This window comes from Panthera uncia (genome assembly GCF_023721935.1).
Source record: "Panthera uncia isolate 11264 chromosome C1 unlocalized genomic scaffold, Puncia_PCG_1.0 HiC_scaffold_4, whole genome shotgun sequence".
NCBI lineage: Eukaryota > Metazoa > Chordata > Mammalia > Carnivora > Felidae > Panthera > Panthera uncia.
In genome coordinates, this window is record NW_026057585.1 from 51,709,340 (window position 1) to 51,725,409 (window position 16,070).

Genomic DNA, 16,070 nt, shown 5'->3' on the forward strand with positions numbered 1-16,070 from the left:
TCCCCATTGAGGATGATGTTAGCTGTGGGCTTTTCATAAATGGCCTTTATGATCTTTAAGTATGTTCCTTCTATCCCGACTTTCTCAAGGGTTTTTATTAAGAAAGGGTGCTGGATTTTGTCAAAGGCCTTTTCTGCATCGATTGACAGGATCATATGGTTCTTCTCTTTTTTTTTTTGTTAATGTGATGTATCACGTTGATCGATTTGCGAATGTTGAACCAGCCCTGCATCCCAGGAATGAATCCCACTTGATCATGGTGAACAATTCTTTTTATATGCTGTTGAATTCGATTTGCTAGTATCTTATTAAGAATTTTTGCATCCATATTCATCAGGGATATTGGCCTGTAGTTCTCTTTTTTTACTGGGTCTCTGTCTGGTTTAGGAATCAAAGTAATACTGGCTTCATAGAATGAGTCTGGAAGTTTTCCTTCCCTTTCTATTTCTTGGAATAGCTTGAGAAGGATAGGTATTATCTCTGCTTTAAATGTCTGGTAGAACTCCCCTGGGAAGCCATCTGGTCCTGGACTCTTATTTGTTGGGAGATTTTTGATAACCGATTCAATTTCTTCGCTGGTGATGGGTCTGTTCAAGCTTTCTATTTCCTCCTGATTGAGTTTTGGAAGAGTGTGGGTGTTTAGAAATTTGTCCATTTCTTCCAGGTTGTCCAATTTGCTGGCATATAATTTTTCATAGTATTCCCTGATAATTGTTTGTATCTCTGAGGGATTGGTTGTAATCATTCCATTTTCATTCATGATTTTATCTATTTGGGTCATCTCCCTTTTCTTTTTGAGAAGCCTGGCTAGAGGTTTGTCAATTTTGTTTATTTTTTCAAAAAACCAACTCTTGGTTTCGTTGATCTGCTCTACAGTTTTTTTAGATTCTATATTGTTTATTTCTGCTCTGATCTTTATTATTTCTCTTCTTCTGCTGGGTTTAGGCTGCCTTTGCTGTTCTGCTTCTATTTCCTTTAGGTGTGCTGTTAGATTTTGTATTTGGGATTTTTCTTGTTTCTTGAGATAGGCCTGGATTGCAATGTATTTTCCTCTCAGGACTGCCTTCGCTGCATCCCAAAGCGTTTGGATTGTTGTATTTTCATTTTCGTTTGTTTCCATGTATATTTTAATTTCTTCTCTAATTGCCTGGTTGACCCACTCATTCGTTAGTAGGGTGTTCTTTAACCTCCATGCTTTTGGAGGTTTTCCAGACTTTTTCCTGTGGTTGATTTCAAGCTTCATAGCATTGTGGTCTGAAAGTATGCATGGTATAATTTCAATTCTTGTAAACTTATGAAGGGCTGTTTTGTGACCCAGTATATGATCTATCTTGGAGAATGTTCCATGTGCACTCGAGAAGAAAGTATATTCTGTTGCTTTGGGATGCAGAGTTCTAAATATATCTGTCAAGTCCATCTGATCCAATGTATCATTCAGGGCCCTTGTTTCTTTATTGACTGTGTGTCTAGATGATTTATCCATTTCTGTAAGTGGGGTGTTAAAGTCCCCTGCAATGACCACATTCTTATCAATAAGGTTGCTTATGTTTATGAGTAATTGTTTTATATATCTGGGGGCTCGGGTATTTGGCGCATAGACATTTATAATAGTTAGCTCTTCCTGGTGGATAGACCCTGTGATTATTATATAATGCCCTTCTTCATCTCTTGTTACAGCCTTTAATTTAAAGTCTAGTTTGTCTGATATAAGTATGGCTACTCCAGCTTTCTTTTGGCTTCCAGGAGCATGATAAATAGTTCTCCATCCCCTCACTCTCAATCTAAAGGTGTCCTCAGATCTAAGATGAGTCTCTTGTAGACAGCAAATAGATGGGTCTTGTTTTTTTCTCCATTCTGATACCCTATGTCTTTTAGTTGGCGCATTTAATCCATTTACATTCAGTGTTATTATAGAAAGATATGGGTTTAGAGTCATTGTGATGTCTGTATGTTTTATGCTTGTAGTGATGTCTCTGGTACTTTGTCTCACAGGATCCCCCTTAGGATCTCTTGTAGGGCTGGTTTCGTGGTGACAAATTCCTTCAGTTTTTGTTTGTTTGGGAAGACCTTTATCTCTCCTTCTATTCTAAATGACAGACTTGCTGGATAAAGGATTCTCGGCTGCATATTTTTTCTGTTTAGCACACTGTAGATATCGTGCCAAGCCTTTCTGGCCTGCCAAGTTTCAAAGGAGAGATCAGTCACGAGTCTTATAGGTCTCCCTTTATAAGTGAGGGCACGTTTATCCCTTGCTGCTTTCAGAATTTTCTCTTTATCCTTGTATTTTGCCAGTTTCACTATGATATGTCGTGCAGAAGATCGATTCAAGTTACGTCTGAAGGGAGTTCTCTGTGCCTCTTGGATTTCAATGCCTTTTTCCTTCCCCATTTCAGGGAAGTTCTCAGCTATAATTTGTTCAAGTACCCCTTCAGCACCTTTCCCTCTCTCTTCCTCCTCTGGGATACCAATTATGCGTATATTATTTTTTTTTAGTGTATCACTTAGTTCTCTAATTTTCCCCTCATACTCCTGGATTTTTTTATCTCTCTTTCTTTCAGCTTCCTCTTTCTCCATAACTTTATCTTCTAGTTCACCTATTCTCTCCTCTGCCTCTTCAAGCCGAGCCATCGTGGTTTCCATTTTGTTTTGCATTTCGTTTAAAGCGTTTTTCAACTCCTCGTGACTGTTCCTTAGTCCCTCGATCTTTGTGGCAAGAGATTCTCTGCTGTCCTGTATACTGTTTTCAAGCCCAGCCAGCGATTAATTTTATGACTATTATTCTAAATTCACTTTCTGTTATATTATTTAAATCCTTTTTGATCAGTTCATTAGCTGTTGTTATTTCCTGGAGATTCTTCTGAGGGGAATTCTTCCGTTTGGTCATTTTGGAGAGTCCCTGGCGTGGTGAGGACCTGCAGTGCACTTCCCCTGTGCTGTGGTGTGTAACTGGAGTTAGTGGGCGGGGCCGCAGTCCGACCCGATGTCTGCCCCCAGCCCACTGCTGGGGCCACAGTCAGACTGGTGTGTGCCTTCTCTTCCCCTCTCCTAGGGGCGGGATTCACTGTGGGGTGGCGTGTCCCGTCTGGGCTACTTGCACACTGCCAGGCTTGTGTTGCTGGGGATCTGGCGTATTAGCTGGGGTGGGTAGGCAGGGTGCACGGGGGGTGGAGGGGCAGGCTTAGCTCGCTTCTCCTTAGGTGATCCACTCCAGGAGGAGCCCTGTGGCAGCGGGAGGGAGTCAGATCCGCTGCCGGAGGTTTGGCTCCGCAGAAGCACAGAGTTGGGTGTTTGCGCGGAGCGAGCAAGTTCCCTGGCAGGAACTGGTTCCCTTTGGGATTTTGGCTGGGGGATGGGTGGGGGAGATGGCGCTGGCGCCTTTGTTCCCCGCCAAGCTGAGCTCTGCCGTCCGGGGGCTCAGCAGCTCTCCCTCCCTTTGTCCTCCAGCCTTCCCGCTTTCCGCGCAGAGCTGTTAACTTATGACCTCCCAGACGCTAAGTCGCGCTTGCTGTCGGAACACAGTCTGTCCGGCCCCTCCGCTTTTGCCAGCCAGACTCGGGGGCTCCGCTTGGCCGGCGAGCCGCCCCTCCGCCCCGGCTCCCTCCCGCCAGTCCGTGGAGCGCGCACCGCCTCGCCGCCCTTCCTACCCTCTTCCGTGGGCCTCTAGTCTGCGCTTGACTCCGGAGACTCCCTTCTGCTAATCCTCTGGCGGTTTTCTGGGTTCTTTAGGCAGGTGTAGGTGGAATCTAAGTGATCGGCAGGACGCGTTGTGAGCCCCGCGTCCTCCTACGCCGCCATCTTCCGGAATCTCCTCAGAATTTCACTACATTTTTAAGCTATATGTTTCATATAACAATTTTCAAGGCAGAGTCCCAAATCCTTGCAGGTAGCAAAGCGCTAGCTAATAATACACCCATATAACCAAAAGATCATCACCTCAGTGTCCCAAAGTCTATAAAATTTGGGGAATTATCTTTCCATGTTATAACTTTAAAATTTATCATTATAATCATAATTTAAAAGAAAACGAGACAAAATTGGCCTGATTCTCAGCCCACAAATAGCAGGGTCCTCCCCCAACAAACATTTCTGAAGCATTTGGGGTGGCTTACATTTCTCCCACTCACCTCTTGGTCATTTTGTTCTGAATTCTTTATCTTACCCAGTGACTCACACAGTGATGGCTGTCCTCTCTCTTAGCTCACATTGGCCACAACATTCATTCTCCTTTTCTTAAATACCCCCTCTCCTCTATATCCCAAAACACCAGTGTCAACAACAGTGTGCATCCCAGGCTTGGGAGTCTGGGTAAGGGAGAGGGTCGTGGTGAAGCAGGGAAGGCTTCACCGCTGCCCGGCAAAAAAAACTGAAAGGTTATTATGGAGCCTTGGTTCTCAAAAGTCCTTGGGCTGGGGCAGGTGGGTGGCTCAGTGGGTTAAGCGTCTGACTTTGCTCAGGTCGTGATCGCTCAGTTCCTGATCCCTCAGTTCATGGGTTCAAGCCCCACATTGGGCTCTGTGCTTACGGCTCAGAGCCTGGAGCCTGCTGTGTTTGTGATTCTGCGTCTCCCTCTCTCTCTGCCCCTCACCCGCTCAAGCTCTGTCTCTCTCTCTCACTCTCTCAAAACTAAATAAACATTAAAGATTTTTAAAAATAAAATAAAAATTAACTAACTAAATAAATCAGGCAGGCAGTCTTTGGACTGTCAGCCTCAAAGAAACGCCTCCTGGGCACTGTTTCAGCCTCAGGTCCCAGCCCTTCTAGCTGGATTTTTCTGTCCCCCGCACCCCCCCCCCACACTTCTTCCGCATATTTCCCTACTCGCCACAACCACAGGCCCTTCCACATTCTGAGGCAAAGCCCAAATTCCTCCTGCTTTATTATGCAAAACATTTCAACCCCTCTCCGCAGCCGTGGGCCAAGGCTCCTGACACTCAAACGGCTCCTCTGAGTTTAAGTAAACAAAAACTAATCCTTGTGCTGCTGGCCTACAAAATGGCAACTTTCCCCCAGCTCATTTAATTAATTAAATGAATGCAATCCAAGGGGTAATACTGAGAAATCACTTTTTCTTTTTTTGACCGTTTAAACTTAACCAAATATATGAGTCCTGGCGGCAAATGACTAAATTACACCAAAGTCAATTCCTGGAGTCGCCACGAGAGGGCGATAGCACCGAAGCGTCGGTATGCCTCAGGGTTTTTCCAACCCTCTCCCACCGCTGTATCCCTGCCCCTAAGGCTACATCAAATGTTAACATCTTCAGTCTTAGCGCCTCAGGAACCGACAAGCCAAGTGGTCACTGCTGGGGATGTAGCTCACCAAAGGCAACACTATTAGGTTACAGTTTGGGTTATTTTGGTTTTACACAACATTCTTTGCCAACCTCATTGGAAACATGTTTTCAGGAGAACTCATCTCATTCCACCTACTGCCTGCTAAATTTATCTCCACAGAGGTTAACAACGTGGATCTAATTAGGGAGGAAGCCATTTCCTGAGTACTTTGGACATAACTGATTCTATGCCTCTGATTCACCAGTCATTGCTTTAGCCCTCTGTCCCTGAACAAAATGCATTTATTTATGTTTTCTGTGGTTTGTTGGTCTCTTTTTTCCTTCTTTCAAAGACAGACACAGTTAATTTGTAAAAGCAAATTGGGTTTTGTTTTCTCTCTCTCCTTCTTTATAAAATAGTTCTAATTGAAACACAGGAATCCCATTGAGACTTAAGTCATAGCATGCTACTCCTGCTCAAATTCTTCTCTTGGCTTGTCATCTCTAGGTAAAAGTCAAAGTTGCAATAATCTGTAGGCTCTATCTTAACCCTGATGCACCCTTCACTCCTCCCCTGAGTGCTCCTTGCTAGCCAACAATGAGAGCCCCACCCGAGGACCTTTGCACTTTGTTTGTTCCTCTTCTTGGGTCATCTTTCCCCACTGCCACCCCATAACTATATGTCTTCTCCACTTCCTTCAAATGTCTTGTCCAAAGTAAGCCTTCCCTGGGCACTGTGTCTTAAATGAGCACCACCAGGGCACACCCACAGGCATACTCACACACATCATCTTTATACTTCCTTTATATTTTTGCTCTAGCATTTCCACTACATATCATATATTTGATTTGCTTGTATAGTTTATTCTTTGTTTCCCCTACAAAAAAGTAAACTGCATGGAGGTGGAGGTTTTGCCTATTTTATTCACTAGTATATCCCCAGCACCTAGAATAACATCTGGCACATGCTCAGCAAAAAAGTATTGAAAGAATGAGTCAACAACAAAACAACAGAATTGTGCCCTAAAGATAGGCCATATCATGTTTGTTCCTTATTATTCCTGTCTCTGCTCAACAGTCCTCTGTCCACCCTATTTAAGTAGCCCGTCCTGCAAGTCATTTTCTATGCCTTTATCCTGATTTATTTCTTCATAGCATTCACCGTTTATTACTCAAATATCTGGTAGCTTTAAAAATTTAGTTATTTGTCTTGCCCATTGGAAGGTAAGCTCCATGAGGAAGAAGAATTTGTCCTGTTCACTGCTGTGTCTTCTCAGCCTAGAATTTTTTTAATAAAAAATCATTTTACCATATATGTGTGGACCTATTTCTGAATCCTTGATGCTGTCCCATTGATCTATATGAACGTCTCTTTTCCAATATCACACTGTCTTAACTAACTTTTACAGGCCTGGCAATCAGGATGTAAATTAATTTCAATCCCTTTAAGTCAATCCCTTAAGCAACAAGGACTCATGCCCTAATCCCTGGAAGTACCCTGTGAAGGTGGAAAGACCTGAAAGGGAAAGGAGCTTTCTGGTTTAAAGCCTCATTAGAGATGCCCTTGCACCAATGGTGGCCCCAAAGATGCAGAAACCACTGATCCTAAAAAGATCATGTAACTGGAGGCAATGAGTATCTCAGCAGTGACTCATGATGGATAAGGATCAATGACTGGAGAGGTAGAAAACTTGCTCCTTGCTTTAAGAGGAAGAGAGAGAATTCCAAGCAGGCTCCACACTGTCATCATAGAGCCCGATGTGGGGCCTAATCCCATCAACTGTGAGATCATGACCTGAGCTGAAATCAAGAGCCAGATGCCAACTGAGCCAATTATATCTCAATTTTTTTTTAAATAAAAAATAGGCACACCTGAGGTTTTCTCTCTCCCTATCCTTCTGCCCACTCCTTAGCCCTCTCTAAAAAAAATGAAAATCAAAAATAGAATTACCATATGAACTAGTGATCCCACTTTTATACATATATAATACTTTTGTATCGTATATATCCAGAGGAAATATACACTCTCATGTTTATTGCAGTATTATTCAGAATTGCCAAGATATGAAAACCATCTGAATGTCCATCCATGGATGACTAGATAAAGAAGATATAATGTGTATGTGTGTGTATGTATGTGTGTGTGTGTGTGTATATATATATATGTGTGTGTGTGTGTGTGTGTGTGTGTGTGTATGTGTATAGAAAGGTTGTTACCAGGTGCTGGGAGTAGCAGGGGAGGGTGAGAGAAACAGAGAGATGCTGGTCAAAGGGGGTACAAGTGTTCTATTACGAGATGAGTACGTTCAGGAGACCTAATGTACGGTGTGGTGACTATAGTTAACAATAATGCATTGTATATTAAAATTCATGTATGGAATAAATCTCGTGTTCTCTCCACATACACACACAAAAATTATAACTACGGGAGGTGGTGGATGTGTTCATTAGTTTGTGGTCATCAGTTCACAATTCATACGTTTATCAAAACATTGTGTTGTTCGCCTTATCTGATAATTATTTGTCAAAAATAAGTGGTTTCAATAAATTATTTGTCAATTTGACAATTTTTTGTCAAAAATAAATGAATAAAAAATATTTAAAAAAAGAAAATGCCAACTATATTTTAATAATAACATAGAATAAAAAGAAGGAAAACATGCTGAGTGACAGCAGCCAGTCACAAAAGACCATAAATTACATGATTCCATTTATGTGAAATGTCCAGAATAGATGACTCCATAGAGACAGAAAGTGGCAGGTAAGTGGTTTTTTAGGGCTGAGACATGAGGGAGTTGGGGAATGGGTGACTGCTCTCGGGTACAGATTTCATCTGGAATGATGAAAATGTTCTAAAATTGATGGTGATGATGGTTGCACAACTCTGTGTATATACTAAAAACTGTTGCCCTACGCACTTTGAATGGATAAATTGTGTGGTATTATGACTACCTGTGAGTTAATTTAATTACCAGTTCAGACACTATTCCCATGTTGCTAAGAGTCGTGTCAAACCCAAACAAACTGAAAAGGACGAACTTGAGAATTTCCCAATGGGTTGAGAGAGGTAAACTTGAAAATCAATGAAACACACCTTTAATAAGACACCACATAGTCCTAAATTACCAAGGACTGAAAAGCAGAGGCTAACATATAGGTCATAATCTAATCTCCTAAACCTATGTTTAGCTAAAGCTATCTAAAATAATCTTACTACATGACTCCTTCTCTAAGAAACTCCCTATCAATTAAATTGCTATTTCATGTTCAGAGTTCCTATTATGTGCTACCTGTATTTGTGCTGATTAACATATTTCTCAGTCCAAATACAGAAAGCCAAAGCAAAATCAATGTCACCTGATAAAACATGTTCATTTAAGTTCCTCTAATTGCTAATGCCGCCCAGAAATACAAGAGATTCGGCACCTACAGAATCACCTGGGTTATGTCAGACACAATGGGGGTTGTAATAGGATTGATCTGGTGTAGAATTAAAAAGCCCCTAACAATTAACTGTTTTCAGCGGTTTCCAACTTGCATCAGGATAATTTCTCATAAAGAAAAAATGTATTAAGAGTAGAAAAATAAAGAAGAGAGAACACAGAAAAGCCTTCCTGACATTGCCTTCATTAAGTCTTCAAAATTCAGTCACTACAGTTCAGGTACAAACTGCTACTGCCTCAACCATCTAAGAGGGACGCTTACTCCCTTCCTTAGCAATGGCCGTGACCTGGTCAGAATCCCAACTAACACATCCCTTCCTAGATAGATCAAGAGCTATTTCACTGGTACTTCTTCATTCTCCACCTACAAATGCCAAAGGTAACTGGAATTTTGTTTTAATGAAAAGAAAAATCACTGCAGACTTATTCTACCAAATTTAAAAACATATTATGAAGCTATACATTTTTATCAAATGTGGTACCGGTTCAGCTCGGGAATACATAGAAGTCAAAGAAGAACAGAAGAGAAAATCTAGAAATAAGCTAGGTGGAAATAAATTTTTATTCTATGTGAAAGGTGGTATTTGAAGTTGAACACATTACTTAGCCAACTTGTTAACCAACTAAGATACCTGGTAAAGAGATACCAGTCTTGCATCCTATAATTTACTAAAGTAAATTCTAGGCGAGTTAAAGATAAATGTATCTTCTTTAATGAACCCATAAATGCTTTAGGGGAATGTATTTTTCTTCTCTTGAAATAGACAAGAACTTTCTTAGAACACACACAAATTCAGATCTTTAGGGAAAGAAATTAATGTATTTGGCTACACAAAACTCAAAAGGTTCTGTGGGTAAAAAAATTACATAAAGTTTAAAGTCACAGAACTACCTTTTTAAAAAATATTTATTTACTTACTTATTTAAAGAGAGAGAGAGAGAGAGAGAGTGAGCAGGGAAGGGGCAGAGAGAGATGGAGACAGAAGATCCCCAGTGGGTTCTGTGGGACAGCACAGAGCCCAATGTGGGGCTTGAACTCACGAACCAAACTCACAAACCGTGACATCACGACCTGAGCCAAAGTGGGCTGCTCAGCCAAATGAGCCACCCAGGCACCCCAGGACTACGTTTTGCTAGATAATTATGTCATTTAAAAAATGCATTTGCAGAATAGAAGAAAAACAATACTTTGATTCTAAATATGTATAGAATTCTTACAAATCCATAAAAAAGAGAAATTCCCTGGGGCATCTGGGTGACTCAGTCGGTGGAGCATCCCACTCTTGACTTCATTCAGCTCAGGTCATGATCTCATGGGTGTGGGATCAGATTGGGCTCTGCACTGAACGTGGAGCCTGTTTGGGATTCTCTCTCTCTCCCTCGGCCCCTCTCCCCTTCTCTCCCAATCACACCCTCGCTCTCTCTCTAAACAAAAATTAAAACATAAAAAGATAAACGCCCTAAAACACATGTAAGTGATTCACAAAAGAAAGAGGAAAATAAGTATGAAAAACAATTCACTATCACCAGTTTTTAAATGTATGTTCCATTTAAAATAACATTGAAGTTGGTTTTTTTCTGAATAAATTAGTAATTCTTTTAAAATATGAAAACACATATTTTGGCAGGGGAGAATATTCTCAAGAACTGCTAAACAAAAGGGATGCCTGGATGGCTCAGTCGGTTGAGCATCCGACTTCAGCTCAGGTCATGATCTCACTGGTCGGCTCATGAGTTTCAGCCCAACGTCAGGCTCTGTGCTGACAGCTCAGAGCCTGGAACCTGCTTCAGATTCTGTCTCCCTCTCTCTCTGCTCCTTCCCTGCTTACGCTGTTTTCTCTCTCTCTCTCTCTCAAAAATAAGTAAACATTACAAAAGATTAAAAAAAAAAAAGAACTGCTAAACAAGAAGATGATTTGGTACCACCAAAAAATGTGTATACTCTTCAACCCACCTTAGGGTTTCTGGAAAAGCATCTTAAAGAACTAATTAAGGATGTGTACAAAGATTGACTTGCCCTCTGAACCCTTATTGCTCTCTTTCTCATCTCTTTTGGGTCTGAACTACAGTGGCTTCACACCACCCTATCTAAAGCCACAAGGCCCCACATACTATTTATCTGCCCTTCCTACTATATTTTCCCCACCATAGCACCTGTAGATTCATGACCCTCTCAGGAGTTTTCCTGGTGTAATCTGAAACCAGCCCCCCTAATGCAGAGGGCAGGGAGAGACCAAAGAAAGAGGCAGCCACTTCAGGTCAGTAGGTGGCAATTTTTAAAAAAAAATTTTTTTCAACGTTTTTTATTTATTTTTGGGACAGAGAGAGACAGAGCATGAACGGGGGAGGGGCAGAGAGAGAGGGAGACACAGAATCGGAAGCAGGCTCCAGGCTCCGAGCCATCAGCCCAGAGCCTGACGCAGGGCTCCGCAGGGCTCGAACTCACAGACCGCGAGATGGTGACCTGGCTGAAGTCGGACGCTTAACAGACTGCGCCACCCAGGCGCCCCAGTAGGTGGCAATTTTAATAATAGCAAAGAGAACTTCCATAAAGGGTTTTCTTGGGCAGTAGCCAGAGAAATGGATCCCTGTACCCGACCTTCAAATCTTAAAAGCTTATAAAGAGGCCCTAACTGGGCTTGGTCATGTATACTGTGTAGGTGTTTTCAACATCACATCACCATCTCAAGGCTATGTCCTTGGAGCAGCCACTGGGAGCAAGGAAGGCAAGTGGAACCCACATCCCAAGGGAAGGGGAGGGAGTGAGGAGCCTCCAAAAATCCGGGTCCAGCTTATGGGTCAGTTGTGGTCATGTCTTTTTTGATCATGTTCCCCAACAGCTCCTACCATATATTTCATTTATTTATCTAGTTTTAATTCTTCTTCCCCTGAAATATAAGTTCTATATGGGAAATATTTTTGTCTGTTTTGATCACTATTATGATCAGGGAGTGTCCTAAGGTTGGTGGGGTCTGACACACAATTTTGGGTCCTCCTTTAAAAAAAAAAGAAGTGTTTTAAAAATAAAAATACATTTTAAAATTTCAAATTTAAAACAATCTGAGAAATGAGACAAATTCTACAAAATCTAGAAAAGTGACAACGCAGGTTTAAATTAAAACCCCCTCATAAATTGAATTATTCTGGTGTTGGCTGGATTCCTGAAGATCTTTCCCCACAAAGCCAGGGAATAACAGAATAATACTATTTTTGTATTTCAGAGAGTTCATTCATTCATTATATTTTGCAACTTTATTGAGATATATTTCACATACCACAAAATTCACCTAAAGTATACAATTCATTTTTATTTTTTCCCTCTATTTAATATAATTTATTGTCAAATTGGCTTACATACAACACCCGTGCTCATCCCAACAACTTCCCTCCTCAATGCCCATCACCCATTTTCCCCTACCCCCCCCACCCCACCCATCCTTAGTTAGTTCTCTGTATTTAAGAATCTCTTGTGGTTTGCCTCCCTCCCTCTCTGTTTATAACTATTTTTTCACCTTCCCTTCCCCCATGGTCTTCTGTTAAGTTTCTCAAGATCCACATATGAATGAAAACATTGATATCTGTCGTTCTCTGACTTATTTCACTTGGCATAATACTTTCCAGTTCCATCCATGTTGCTGCAAATGGCATGATTTCATTCTTTTTCATTGCCAACTAGTATTCCATTGTATGTATAAACAACATCTTCTTTATCCATTCATCAGTTGATGGACATTTAGGCTCTTTCCATAACTTGGCTATTGTTGAAAGCACTGCTATAAACATTGGGGTACATGTGCCCCTATGCATTAAAACTCCTGTATCCTTAGGTAAATTCCTAGTAGTGCTATTGCTGGGTTGTAGGGTAGTTCTATTTTTAATTTTTTGAGACACCTCCACACTATTTTCCAGAGCGGCTGCACCAGTTTGCTTTCCCACCAGCAGTGCAAGAGGGTTTCCCTTTCTTCACATCCTCGCCAGCATCTGTAGTTTCCTGATTTGTTCATTTTAGCCACTCTGACCAGTGTGAGGTGGTATCTCATTGTGGTTTTGATTTGTATTTCCCTGATGACAAGTGATGAGCATCTTTTCATGTGTCAGTTGGCCATCTGGATGTATTCTTTGGAAAAGTGTCTATTCATGTCTCCTGCCCATTTCTTCACTGGATTATTTGGTTTTCAGGTGTTGACTTTGGTAAGTTCTTTATAGATTTTGGATACTAACCCTTCATCCAATATGTCATTTGCAAATATCTTTTCCCATTCTGTCAGTTGCCTTTTAGTTTTATTGATTGTTTCATTTGCAGTGCAGAAGCTTTTAATCTTGGTGAGGTCCCAATAGTTCATTTTTGCTTTTAGTTTCCTCGCCTTTGTAGATGTGTCAAGCAAGAAATTGCTGCGGCTGAGGTCAAAGAGGTTGCTGCCTGCTTTCTCCTCTAGAGTTTTGATGGTTTCCTGTCTCACCAATTCAACAGTTTTTAATAGAGTTGTGCAAACATCACCACAATCCATTTAGAACCACTTCATCACCCATGAAAAGTTTGTACCACACCTAACAGTTGATGAGACATTTAGGTTGTTCCTACCTTTTATTCTTTGTTTGACTGTTTTTTATGATTTTTGTAAATTGAGATGAAATTCAAGTACCATGCAATTCACCATTTCAAAGTACACAGTCCAGGGCCGCCTGGGTGGCTCAGTCAGTTGAGTCTTCAACTCTTGATTTCGGCTCAGGTCATGATCCTAGGGTCTGGGATTGAGTCCCCACATCAAGCTCCATGCTGAGCGGGAAGCCTGCTTAAGATTCTCTCTCTCCCTCCCTCTCTTTCTCTCTCTCTCTCTCCCTCCACCCCTCTCCTCTGCTTATGTTAATTTTAAAATAAAATTTAAAAAACTAAAAAATATATACATTCTAATGACTTTTAGTATATTCAAAGAGCTGTGCATCCATCACCACTAATTCCAGATGATTTTCATCACCTCCAGAAAACTCTGTGACCATTAGAGTCATTCCTCATTTTCCCTTCCCTCAGTCACTGGCAACGACATGCCTATAATTTATTTCTATGGATTTGTTTATTCTGGACATGTCAGGTAAATGGAATTATACAATATGTGGGCTTTTGTAACTGCCTTTTTCCACTTAACATAATGTTTTCAAGGCTCATCCATGTTGTAGGATGTATTGGTATTTCATCTCTTTTTATGGCTGAAAATATTCCACTGTATGGATATACCACTTTATCCACTCATCAGTTGAGGAACATCTGGATTGTTTCCACTTTTTGACTCTTACCAATAATGCTGCTATGAACATTTGTGTACAGTCTTTTGTATGATGTATGTTTTCATCTCTCTTGGCAATATACCCAGGAAAATGGAATTTCTGGGTCCTATTGTAACTCAATATTTAACATTTTAAAGAACTGCCAAAATCTTCTACAGTAGTTACACAATTTTGCATTCTCACCAGCAATTTATGAGGGCTCCAATTTTTCTATATCTTCGCCAATACTTGTTATTGTCTGTCTTTTTTATTTTAGCCATCCTAGGGAAGTGTGAAGTGATATCACACAGTGGTTTTGATTTGCATCTCCCTGATGACTCATGATGTTGAGCATTTTTTTTCATGTATCTATTCGTCACTTGCCTATCTTTGGAGAAATGCCTATTCAGATCCTTTGTTCATTTTTTTTTAACTGGATTATGTGTCTTTTTATTATTAAAGTGAGATGGGAGGACACTGGGGCAGAAGAGTGACATCTGCTTTACATTTTACAGGCTCACTCTGACTGCGGTGTTGAGACTAGTCTGAAGGAGAAATCAGGCAAAAGCAGGGGACCCAGCAGTCGGGAGACTAGTGCAATAAGCCAGGCAAGATATGATAGTGTCCTTGAACCACAGTACTAGCAGTGATGGTGTAAGAAATGCTTTGATTGTGAACACATTCTGAAGCTAGAAGTGACAAGATTTCCTGATGGACTGCATGTGGGATGTGCAATATGTTCTGAAACGCTTCCAAGCCTTTTGTTCTGAGACACTGAACCAGGGTGTCTATAGTTTGATTTTGGACATGCTGGGTTTGAGATGCCTGCTAGGCATCCGAGTGGAGAGATTGTGTTGGCAGTTGGTTATACAACTCTGGGGTTTAGAGAAGTCTGGGCTGGAGATTAAAATGTGTGCCAGTTGCCTACAAAAGGTATTTAAAACCACGAGACAGCATGAGCTCACCAAGTCAGTGAGTACAGATACAGAGGATGGGTTTTTGTTGCATAAATGAAGTTTACTCCTTAATGTATTTTATACATAGATAAATTAAACTTCCAAATTAAATTTGTGGGAAGTGTGTTAATCCTGTTGCTTCCCATGCCACTAATTAGCCCTCAAAAATATGTTTTATGTGACATCCTGCATATATCTCTGATGTGTCTTAGGGCCCCACCTTCAAAGAGCCTGTGTATTTGCCCCAGAACCTTCAATGTCCCCTTACTGTTAAGCTATAGAAAAAATAGGAGATAAATGTTGATAGAGAATATGGTGATAAAATGTATTTCTTAACTGCGAGGACATACTACTGAAGCAGAAACATAGATGCATTTATGCTTTAAATTATTAAGTAAAATAGTTATCCAGCTCAGGTTGAGTTGATGGTTTAAAGCTATTCCGAGGGGCACCTGGGTGGCGCAGTCGGTTAAGCGTCCGACTTCAGCCAGGTCACGATCTCGCGGTCCGTGAGTTCGAGCCCCGCGTCGGGCTCTGGGCTGATGGCTCGGAGCCTGGAGCCTGCTTCCGATTCTGTGTCTCCCTCTCTCTCTGCCCCTCCCCCGTTCATGCTCTGTCTCTCTCTGTCCCAAAAATAAATAAAAAACGTTGAAAAAAAAAAAATTAAAGCTATTCCGAGGATTGAAAAAAAAAATGAAGGCACAACTTTTGATATAATATCTAATAATTAATTTGAGTGTGTGACACATCTATAATTACCCAAATTTTGATAAAGAGATCAGCAACAATTAAGATACTGTGCAGCCTCAAGATTAGGACCACTTTGCCTACATGGACAATACTGAACAGGGATAATTATTTCAAAATGATCATCTATTAATTTTGCACTATGCCTGATGACTACAGAGAAATTAAAAGGAATTGGAATTCATTCTCTACAAAGTTACACGTTTTTAAAAATGTGGGGTAAGTCTTGAAATTTAAATTCTTCACCAACTTTAGTTCTTTTTTTTTAAACAGACATTTGTTTTCTACTTCTTTTTGCAAAAACTGATAACTTCAGTGGATATTTTTAAGAGCCATTTTAGGAAGTACGAAGGAGAAGATAACTTTCCAATTACAATTACCGGACAAGAC

General features: G+C 40.9%; 1 protein-coding gene across 1 annotated transcript in view; it reads right to left on the reverse strand.

Moving 5' to 3' along the window:
- The window catches only part of LEPR (leptin receptor), a 199,829-nt gene that overhangs the window by 171,601 nt on the left and 12,158 nt on the right, over positions 1 to 16,070 (reverse strand). The gene's annotated exons all lie outside the window — the stretch shown is intronic.